We start from the raw sequence: 11,135 nt of genomic DNA, 5'->3' as shown, positions 1-11,135 counted from the left end.
GGTAGTCTTTTCTTCAACTTTAATAGGTGCAACTACTTTTACTTCAATGGGAGGATTATATTTAAACCACTTCTCCTTAGGGAGATCAACATGTGTAGCAAAGGATTCACAGAAAGAAGCTACTATCTCAGAGTCAAGTCCATATTTAGTGCTAAATTCACGGAAAACATCGGTATCCATAAAAGATTTAACACAATCAAACTTAGGTGTTATACCAGACTCCTTACCTTCGTCGAGATCCCAATCTTCAGTGTTGCGCTTAATTCTTTCCAATAAATTCCATTTCAGTTCAATAGTCTTCATCATAAAAGAACCAGTACAAGAAGTATCAAGCATGGAGCGATGATTGAGAGAAATCCGAGCATAAATTTTCTGAATAATAATTTCTCTTTAGAGCTCATGATTGGGGCCTGAATATAACATTGACTTAAGCCTCCACCAAGCTTGAGCAATGCTTTCTCCTTCGCGAGGTGAAAAATTATATATATAATTACGATCATGATGAACAAGATGCATAGGATAAAACTTCTGATGAAATTCCTATTTCAATCGGTTGTAGTTCCATGATCCCATGTCATCACATAGCCTAAACCATGTCAATGCTTTTCCCTTCAAAGATAAAGAGAATACCTTCTTCTTGATAACATCATCGGGCATACCTGCAAGCTTAAATAATCCACAAACTTCATCCACATAGATTAGGTGTAAATCGGGATGTAATGTTCCATCTCATGTAAAAGGATTAGCTAGCAGTTTCTCTATCATACCGGAAGGAATTTCAAAGTAAAAAATTTCAGCAGGTTCAGTAGGTTGAGGAGCAAATCTTTGCTCTACTGGTCGGGGTGAAGATACCCCGAACAAGCCCCTCAAAGGATTACTTTCCATAGCAACGAGTGACAGTAAACTTCAGCACACTATATAAATTTTTCCTTACCAAATTCCACTTACCAACGGCACCTCACTCCCCGACAACGGCGCCAGAAAAGAGTCTTGATGACCCACAAGTATAGGGGATCTATCGTAGTCCTTTCGATAAGTAAGAGTGTCAAACCCAACGAGGAACAGAAGGAAATGACAAGCGGTTTTCAGTAAGGTATTCTCTGCAAGCACTGAAATTATCGGTAACAGATAATTTTGTGATAAGATAATTCGTAACGGGTAACAAGTAACAAGTGTAAATAAAGTGCAGCAAGGTGGCCCAGTACTTTTTGTAGCAAAGGACCTGGACAAACTCTTATATGAAGGAAAACGCTCCCGAGGACACATGGGAATTAGCGTCAAGCTAGTTTTCATCACGCTCATATGATTCGCGTTCGGTACTTTGATAATTTGATATGTGGGTGGACCGGTTCTGTCCTTCCTTGGACAAGCATGCCACTTATGATTAACTACTATTGCAAGCATCCGTAACTACAAAAGAAGTATTAAGGTAAACCTAACCATAGCATGAAACATATGGATCCAAATCAGCCCCTTACGAAGCAACGCATAAACTAGGGTTTAAGCTTCTGTCACTCTAGCAACCAATCATCTACTTATTACTTCCCAATGCCTTCCCCTAGGCCCAAACAATGGTGAAGTGTCATGTAGTCGACGTTCACATAACACCACTAGAGGAAAGACAACATACATCTCATCAAAATATCGAACGAATACCAAATTTGCATGACTACTTATAGCAAGACTTCTCCCATGTCCTCAGGAACAAATGTAACTACTCACAAAGCATATTCATGTTCATAATCCGAGGGGTATTAATATGCATAAAGGATCTGAACATATGATCTTCCACCGAATAAACCAACTAGCATCAACTACAAGGAGTAATCAACACTACTAGCAAACCACAGGTACCAATCTGAGGTTTTGGGACAAAGATTGGATACAAGAGATGAACTAGGGTTTGAGAGGAGATGGTGCTGGTGGAGATGTTGATGGAGATTGACCCCCTCCCAATGAGAGGATCGTTGGTGATGATGATGGTGATGATTTCCCCCTCCCGGAGGGATGTTTCCCCGGCAGAACAGCTCCGTTGGAGCCCTAGATTGGTTTCGCCAAGGTTCCGGCTCGTGGCGGCGGTTTTTCATCCCGCAAGCTTGCTTATGATTTTTTCCAGGGTAAAAGACTTCATATAGCAGAAGATGGACACCGGAGGCCTGCCAGGGGGCCCACGAGGCAGGGGGCGCGCCCCCCACCCTCGTGGATGGTCGGTGGCCCCCCTCTGGTACTTTCTTCGCTCAGTATTTTTTATTAATTCAAAAAATAACTTCCATGGAGTTTTAGGACTTTTTGAGTTGTGCAGAATAGGTCTCTAATATTTGCTCCTTTTCCAGCCCAGAATTCCAGCTGCCGGCATTCTCCCTCTTCATGTAAACCTTGTAAAATAAGAGAGAATAGGCATAAGTATTGTGACATAATGTGTAATAACAGCCCATAATGCGATAAATATCGATATAAAAGCATGATGCAAAATGGACGTATCACTACGCCATAAAACTGGTTACCCCAAAATGTAACCCAGGGGCGGCCAGCTCGATCACTTTTGGTCGCAAGGACCACCCAACCAGTATCCGTCACGGAGGTTCGGCAGCTATGGTCCTCGATCCAATTATCGGCGGATTCCATCTCACGCGTGTCCTTATGGACAGCGCTAGTGATATCAATCTCCTCTATCAAGAAACTGCCCACAAGATGGGCATTGACCCTTCATGGATCAAGCCCACCATAACTGCCTTCAAGGGAATAATACCGGGCGTCACATCTCGCTGCACAGGCTCAACCATACTGAAAGTCGTCTTCGGTTCGCCGGACAACTTCCGAAGCGAGAACTTGATCTTCTATATTGTCCCGTTCCGCAGTGGCGACCATGCACTGCTCGGGCGAACCGCTTTTGCTCGTTTCAATGTGGTCCCACACTACGCCAATCTAAGGATTAAGATGCCCGGTCCATGCGGCATCATAACGATCAACGGAAACACAGAACGCTCCCTCCGCACTGAGGGGCACACTGCGGCAATCACAGCCGAAGTACACAACGACCCCCTCAAGCCGCATACCTCATCGTCATTAAACCGCCGGCCTCTACTACACAGGACAAGTCAATTCCAGAGCTGGATTAGCAGTTCCGCCTCCGTCGTTCGACTCCAATACCTGCGGAGTTTGCACCGCGCATGCACAATTACGCACTCAAAATGCCTTGGTCATCGGCGGAGGCACAATACGGACAGGCCTACAAAGCGGTTCGTCCGTGTCGGATCTGGGGTTCCGGCAAAACCCTTAAGGTTCGAACTCTGGGGTGCGCCCGACGTCTTTCCCTCCTACCGATCCACACCCTAGCTCGCTAAGGTCTTGCGGACGAACTCGACGAACTCACAACATAGAAAGACACGAGATTTATACTGGTTCGGGCCACCGTTGTGGTGTAATACCCTACTCCAGTGTGATGGTGGTGGATTGCCTCTTGGGCTAATGATGAACAGTACAAGGGGAAGAACAGCCTCCTGAGGTTGAGGTGTTCTTGTGCTCTGCGGACTTGTGTGGTGAGGACTTGATCAGTTCAAGATGAGCTGCCCCCACGGTGGTGGCTAGTTCTACTTATATAGGCCTTGGTCCTCTTCTCAAATATTGAGCGGGAAGGGAGCCAACAACGGAGGGCAAATTTGAAAGGGGACAGCTAGTACAAGCTATCCTGACAAAAGTGGTCTTCGCGTGCAAAAGACTCTAGTGGTGACGCCGTCTTGGGCTCCATGGTGACCTTCGTTTTGCCATCCTGCTGGTCTTGGTCTCCTTGCACCGATATGGAAACCTTTTCATGATGCCTCGGTACTCCGCGCCTGCGCCTGCTTCTTTAGCACCAAAGAGGAAACAAGGACGCTGCGCGCGCTGGCGCCTGCCTGGTGCCCGCCTGGTGTCGATCGTCATGGCTCACATCACAGGAGCCTCGCGAGGTTTGCCCCGCCTTGATATCTCCACTCCTCGTGAGCCTGCCTGGAGTGGCCACTCCTGAGGAGGTCTTGCATCGTCCGCCTTGCGAGGCTTGGCCCCTCGCGAGGGTCTTGAATGCCTTGTTGATGAAGATGGGTCGTACAGGCCTGCTACCATAGCCACACCGCGGGCCGCAGGCAGGCAAGTCTGGGGAACCCCCTTCCCAGAACGCCGACAGTAGCCCCCGGGCCCAAGGCGCGCTCGGGCTTGGCTTCGAAGCGAAGTCAAAGGTCAAGCACGGAGCGCCGCGGGCCCCAAAAGCCTGCAGCCTCGGTTGACGCGTGGCGGTTGATTGGACGTGGGTGTCTCCACTTCCCCACGCTGCCTCGGCAACTGTTCGATTTGACAAGTCCCTGCGACATGCAAGGAAAACCATCATTACCTGCGATCGTGGGAGGCGCCGGTTGGCCTCCTTCCGCTATAAATGGGGAGGGGGCGGAGCCCCCGTCGCCCATCTCTCCTAGGTTCACTTGCTCCTTCCTCCTTGCTCCGGCTAGCAACAATGGCGCCCATCCGAAGGTTCTCCGCTGAAGAGAATGGAAAGGCCCCTCGCGATGATCCGGGGCCCATTCCGCCGAAGAAGAGGCCGGTTCACCGCCGCGATGAATCAGCGATGCAGGTGCTGACGTGGCCTTGGTGCGAGCGGCCTCCTCCAGGGTACCCGCTACCCTTGTACGCCCGAGCCGAAGGCTCAGGAGGGTGAAGCAACGAGCGGCGCCGCCCGCGCCGCGCCCGTGGTCGCCGCGCGATGGCGATGCGTGCCGTTGCACCTGGAATCCACGCCGTGGATTCCTCGCGCGAGCTTGTGCTTTGGTCGCCGATGCCTCCAAGCTCCTGGATCCGCTTCCCGCGGTTCTTCTCCGACGTGATGCCGCCGAGGGGGCCTCTCGAGCTCTGGCTGCAGCATGCCGACTGCGACGCTCTGGTGACCGGAGCAGAGATCGAAGCGGTCCCCACTGGCAAGATCTTCATGACTCGCGGCTAGGGCGAGGTTGCGCGAGTTTGCCGCGTGGAGGGCGCCCTCACGATCCACTTCGAGTACGATGGCGCCTCCACGCTCTTCTTCAAGGTCTTCGACGCGGAAGGCCACCGCCTGGAGTGTTGCCCTGGAGGGGAGCGCCAGGCTGACGCGCGCTCCGCTCGTGGCTACTCCAGCAGCAGCAGCCTCTGGGAGTCTAGCAATTCTCCTGAGCTATACGAGACTCCGGAGACGCGCGACGACAGCTACGTGCCCCCAAGCTCCCGCCATGCTCGGAGCAGGGCTGCAACGTCTGGCCGCCGCCGTCGCTGATCTGGATGAGGTTGGCGCCGGCCTCTCGTGGCCCACTGTTGATGATGGCGTCTGCCACGGGAGGGTGTAGGTAGGATTCCTCTTAGTTCTCGTCTTTTGTTCCATACAAAGAATTATGAAGTACCCCGTGGGGGTGTGTAAAGGGTCTGTAATGTCTTTTGCGCATGTCTTCCTTGTTATGAAAATTTGTGAACGCATGTCCTGTTAAGGCTCGGTCTCCCCTTTGCATCCTCACGATAGCTTGTCGCTCTACGCTGACAGGTCCCGGTCCCCAGGCAGGCTACAGCTGTCGTTGCTATGCCAGGTCGCGTGCCGTGGTCAAGGCCAGGAGGTGTGCGGCCCGAGGTCCAGTAAGAGCCCCTGAGGCGCGATGCTCAGGAGGCCCCCTTTAGCGCTCAAGCTGCCATGTTAAGGAAAGAAAGGGATGCGACGTGGCCGCAACAGGGATGCGACGAGCGTAATGCTCAGGTTCCAGCAACTTAGTTGTTCCGAGCTCGTGACTTATCTTAGCAGTTTGGGGTCGATTCTCCGTGTTGCGCCAGACCTGTGCGCAATCATCCGAAACGTAGCTAGGATAGGCCCGTACGGGTCCTCCCCCTTCCAATGCTTTCCTTCGTGCTCTACGTCCTCAGGTCCCGGCCCTCGAGCAAGCTCAGCCGCCGCTGGTATGCCAGGTCGCGATGCCGTGGACAAGGCCAGGGGGTGAGGGCTGGAGAGCCAGTAAGAGCTCCTGAGTCGCGATGCTCAGGAGCCCCCCTTTTAACGTGCAAGCGGATTACATGGAAGAGGCGGGAGCTCGCGGTGCTGCCTGATGCTACCCTCGTGATATTCCTGCGAGCCAGCACACGGAGAAAAACGGTTTTGCCGTTATGGTTGCCAGCCTGCCGCTGGTTGTTCCGTGAAGAGGTGAGGGCACTGGGGGCCTGGTGAGGTGACGTACGCGGTGCGCGCCGCGAGTCAGAGCTCGACCGCTCAGGTTTGTCGACGTGGCAGGGACGGACCCATGCACCAGCGCCGTGCCGGTGTGAAGAGGCCCCGTGGGAGGCGACGATCGAGCAGGCGGTAATCATAGGCAGATTAAGCATGGAAGACAAATCAGCAGGGGTAAATGCAGAAAGGCACGTGCCACTGGGTCAGGCCCGAGCGGCTTGGGGATGATGCAGCCCGAGGGGCGCCCCCAACAGGGTAAACTAAAGACATAAGCAAAAGGGATACATGCCACAGGGACGGACCCACGCGGCCTGGGAATAATGCAGCCCGTGGGGCGCTCCCAGCTAAATGAATTTAGAAAATGTCACCTGGTTTTGTTGACGATGGAGAGTTGGTGCAACTGAAGGCGTGCCGCGAAGGTGTAGCTCCTGGGGCCTTGGGATGCTCTGGGGACTCAGGTGGTTCCCTGAGGACCATCTCCATTTCAGCCAGGACAGCGTGATGCCTGGCCTCCTGGGCCGCGAGGACACGCCGCATGTTGCGCTGATAGGCTGACGCCACGCTCGGAAAGCCGAAGGGCATGCGAACGTAGCTATGCGGTGGACCCTCGCAACAGCCCACGTGCGAAGGCCAGAAAGGCTCCTGAGATGCGGCCCTGTTGAGCCCTGCAACGTCAATGCAGACGCGCAGCCCGGCATCCTCGCCTGGATGGGGAGCTGCGCCTGGTGAGCGGCGGTCGCCACGCATGGCCCTTGCGTCTTGCAGTTCCTGAGTGGTCTTGGTGATGAACTCCTGAGCGGTGGGCACTCCTTGCCCTGTGTTCTCCTGAGGGAAACGTGTGGCGAAGCACGCCTCCAAGTGGTGCCCAAGCGCCTCCCTCGTGAGGTTGGCAAGGTCTGAGGCCCTCCAGAAGAGAGCCCCCAAGCCCTGCCCGAGGAGGGCGCCGGGCGCGCCTTCCTATGCAATGGAGGGAGGCGCCCCTGGAGCAGGCGCTGATCCTAATGAGGCTCCAGCTGCTTCGCCACCCTCCGGAGGTCCTGCATGGCACATCCGCTTCTTCTTCTTGGGGAGGGCCTCAGGAGGGCCCTCACTCTTGCTGTCGGGGTCGTCGATTTCTGCGGCTTGAAAGGCGCGCTCGAGGGAGCACACTGCATCTCTATCTTCACATGGGACTGTGATGATTCCGCCGCTTCCTGGCATCTTGAGGACATTGTAGCCGTGGTGTGTCACCGCCATGAACTCGGCCAGGGCCGGAGATCCGAGGATGGCGTTGTATGGAAGACAGATGTGCGCGACGTCGAAGTCGATGAGCTCGGTGCAGTAGTTCTTGCGTTCTCCAAAGGTGACAGGGAGGGGGACCTGCCCTATTGGTGTGGTGGAACCATCGGTCACTCCTGAGAAAGGCTTGGTAGGCTGAAGCTGCCATATGGCACTTGGAGGTTGTCGAATGTGTCCAAACAGGACGTTGAGCCCTGCGCCGCCGTCGATGAGGGTCTTGGTAACTTGCACGTTGCTGATGACTGGTGAACAAAGCATCGGGAGGGCGCCAGCGGTGGCTGCACACTTGAGCTGATCTACCGAGTTGAAGGTGATGGCGCACAGGGACCACGTGAGCGGGCGCGTGGCCTCGATCTTGGGGAGGACTGCATTCACCTCACGAGCGAACTGTTTGAAGATACGCTGCGAGGTTGGGGCTTGAGCGCCGCCCAAGATGCAGGCGATTGCACGCGGCTCTTGGAATCCCCTAGCCCCCTCGTCTTGATGGTGGTCTTCGTTCCTTCTTGGTGGTGGCGGCAGTGGGGGAAGACCGGCATTGCCCTAAGTACGATCCTCACGAGGCTGGTCCCTCCAGGCGCCCTCACGAGGATGATCTTGCCAGCGATCCTCATGAGGCCTGTCGCGCCATTCCTGGCGCGGGCCACGGTCGTCCCACCGTCCGCCTCCACGTCCTCTTCCTCGGCCGTAGCCTCGGTCACTGCACTCCAGGCGTCGACCGAAGCGTCCTTCGCGAATGGCTCTGAGCTCTTGACAGTCACTGGTGTTGTGGGTGTTCAGGTTGTGGAAGGCGCAGAACGGCCGGTTGTTCTTGGATGACTCGGGCTGGTCCCTGCCTCGCTTGGTGTCGGGCTCCGCTGCGAGCACAGGTGCTTCCTTGCGCTTCACGTCCTTGGCCCTGGCCTTCTTCTCCTCTGCGCCCGCAGGTGGCAGCTAGAAGAGGGAGAGGCGCCCCTCCTCGGCCCTTGCGCACTTGGTCGCTAGGTTGAACAGCTCCTGAGATGTGCACAGCTCCTCGTGGATAGAGAGCTCCTCCTTCATCTTGATGTCGCGGACGCCATCAGAGAACGCGGACATGATGGCCTCGTCCGTGACCTTGGGGATCTTGAGGCGAGTGTTGTTGAAGCACTGGATGTACTTCTGGAGGGTCTCTCCTGGTTGTTGTTTGATGCGACGCAGGTCACCCGCGGCCGGCGGGCGGTCGCGAGTGCCCTGGAAGTTGGCGACGAAGCGGTCGCGCATCTCATCCCAGGAACAGATCGAGCTCGGTGACAGGTTCAGGAGCCAAGAGCGGGCACCATCCTTGAGGAGCCATGGGAAACTAGTTCGCCATGACTTTCTCGTCTCCGTTGGTTTCTTCGATGCTCAACTCGTAGAGCTGCAGGAACTCCGCGGGGTCGGCGGTGCCGTCGTAGCGAGGAGGCAGATCCGGCTTGAACTTGCCCGGCCAGGCGACGCTACACAACTCGAGGGTGAAGGCGCGGCAGCCGACCATGGTCGCCGGGGCCCGTCTCGGAGGTGGAGCTTGGTCTTGATGAGGTCCGCGTGCCGCCACCGCGGGCAGCGCACGGTCTTGGCGAGGCGGCCCGGGGAGCGCAGGTGCAGCCTGTCGCGGCCGAGGGATTTCTTGGCAGCTTCTCTCCACGCACGGGCACCAGGCGTGGTGGGTCACGTCATGGGGCTGCGCGCCTTGGCGCCAAGACACAGTCTTGGGGCAGAGGTGGTGGAGGCACTCCATGAGCCAGTTCGCCCGTGGCTGACGGAGGGTGTGGCAGAGAGAGGGACGGTGTCGGGGAGGCCCCGGCGGCACGGACGAGCTCGGTGACGCGGTCGAGCCAATCCTCGTAGAGGTCGTCGATCGAGCGGTAGCGCAGGAGCTCGTTCGCCATCAGGAGCGCGGCCTGCGCGTCCATGGGAGCGACACGTGCATGGGACGAGGAACCGGCCGGGGTCAGCGATGGAGTGGCGGTGCGGCCGTCCTGCCGAACCGATGGGTGCAGCGAGGACGCTTGCTGCTCATTCCCCGCCGGGCCGGTGGCTGCGTTGGCGGCAGGAGACGGAGAACGACGAGGTGGGCCGCCGACGGGAGCCGTCTGAGCAACGCGGGCGGTGAGGGCAGCCCGACGCTCAGCCCGAGAGCGGCGAGCGTCCGCCATGGAGACAACGGAGCGACGGAGCGATGAATCAACGGAAGGGAAGCTACGACGCACCCCTACCTGGCGCGCCAAATGTCGGATCTGGGGTTCCAGCAAAACCCTTAAGGTTCGAACTCTGGGGTGCGCGCGAAGTCTTTCCCTCCTACCGATCCACACCCTAGCTCGCTAAGGTCTCGCGGACGAACTCGACGAACTCACAACATAGAAAGACATGACTTTTATACTGGTTCGGGCCACCGTTGTGGTGTAATACCCTACTCCAGTGTGATGGTGGTGGATTGCCTCTTGGGCTGATGATGAATAGTACAAGGGGAAGAACAGCCTCCTGAGGTTGAGGTGTTCTTGTGCTCTGCGGACTTGTGTGGTGAGGACTTGATCAGTTCAAGATGAGCTGCCCCCACGGTGGTGGCTAATTCTACTTATATAGGCCCTGGTCCTCTTCCAAAATATTGAGCGGGAAGGGAGCCAATGACGGCGGGCAAATTTGAAAGGGGACAGCTAGTACAAGCTATCCTGACAAAAGCGGTCTTTGCCTGCAAAAGGCTCTGGCGGTGACGCCGTCTTAGGCTCCATGGTGACCTCCGTTTTGCCGTCCTGCTGGTCTTGGTCTCGTTGCACCGATATGGAAACCTTTGCCTGATGCCTCGGTACTCCACGCCTGTGCCTGCTTCCTTAGCACCAAAGAGGAAACAAGGACGCTGCGTGCGCTGGCGCCTGCCTGGCACCCGCCTGGTGTCGATCGTCATGGCTCACGTCACAGGAGCCTCGCGAGGTTTGCCCCGCCTTGATATCTCCGCTCCTCGCGAGCCCGCCTGGCGTGGCCGCTCCTGAGGAGGTCTTGCGTCATCCGCCTCGTGAGGCTTGGCCCCTCGCGAGGGTCTTGAATGCCTTGTTGATGAAGATGGGCCATAGAGGCCCGCTAGCATAGCCACGCCACGGGCCGCAGGCAGGCAAGTCTGGGGACCCCCGTTCCCAGAACGCCGACAGTCCGGACTTTAGCTTTTTCTCTTTTCTAACTATTTTATTATCTTTTGCCATAGGTGAATCAAAACCCGCTCGAACTACAAGGATTCTTTCCGAGTCTGGTTTCGCACAAATAGCCGAAGATTAATCCTTCCCAAGGAATCCTTTTCACTGAGGCAAAGGCAGCGCAGACGTGCGGCAGGAAGTTCAAAAGATTTTTTGTTGACCAAACACTCTATTTGACACCTGTACTAATCCTTTTTTTCCTCAACCTTCGACCCCTGGCATGTAAAATGTCCTGGGCAATGGTGTTATAGTCTGAAAAGATCGCGTTCAACGTATCAATCAGATTCTTGTGAATACAATCCGTACTCAGTATTTGCTTTTCCGCATAAAACTGTTTTCTGCCTCTTCGGTTGTTTCACGCACACACCTCGGCACAAATTGCCAGGGGCTCGGTACGGCAACATATGGGTTGCCACAAAAAGTCCAAACAGCTCTATAGCATACTTCGGCGTCACGAGTTTGGCATTATA

This window comes from Triticum aestivum, chromosome 1D (assembly GCF_018294505.1).
Source record: "Triticum aestivum cultivar Chinese Spring chromosome 1D, IWGSC CS RefSeq v2.1, whole genome shotgun sequence".
In the NCBI taxonomy this organism is placed as follows: Eukaryota; Viridiplantae; Streptophyta; class Magnoliopsida; order Poales; family Poaceae; genus Triticum; species Triticum aestivum.
Note: the sequence above shows the minus strand (reverse complement) of the source record.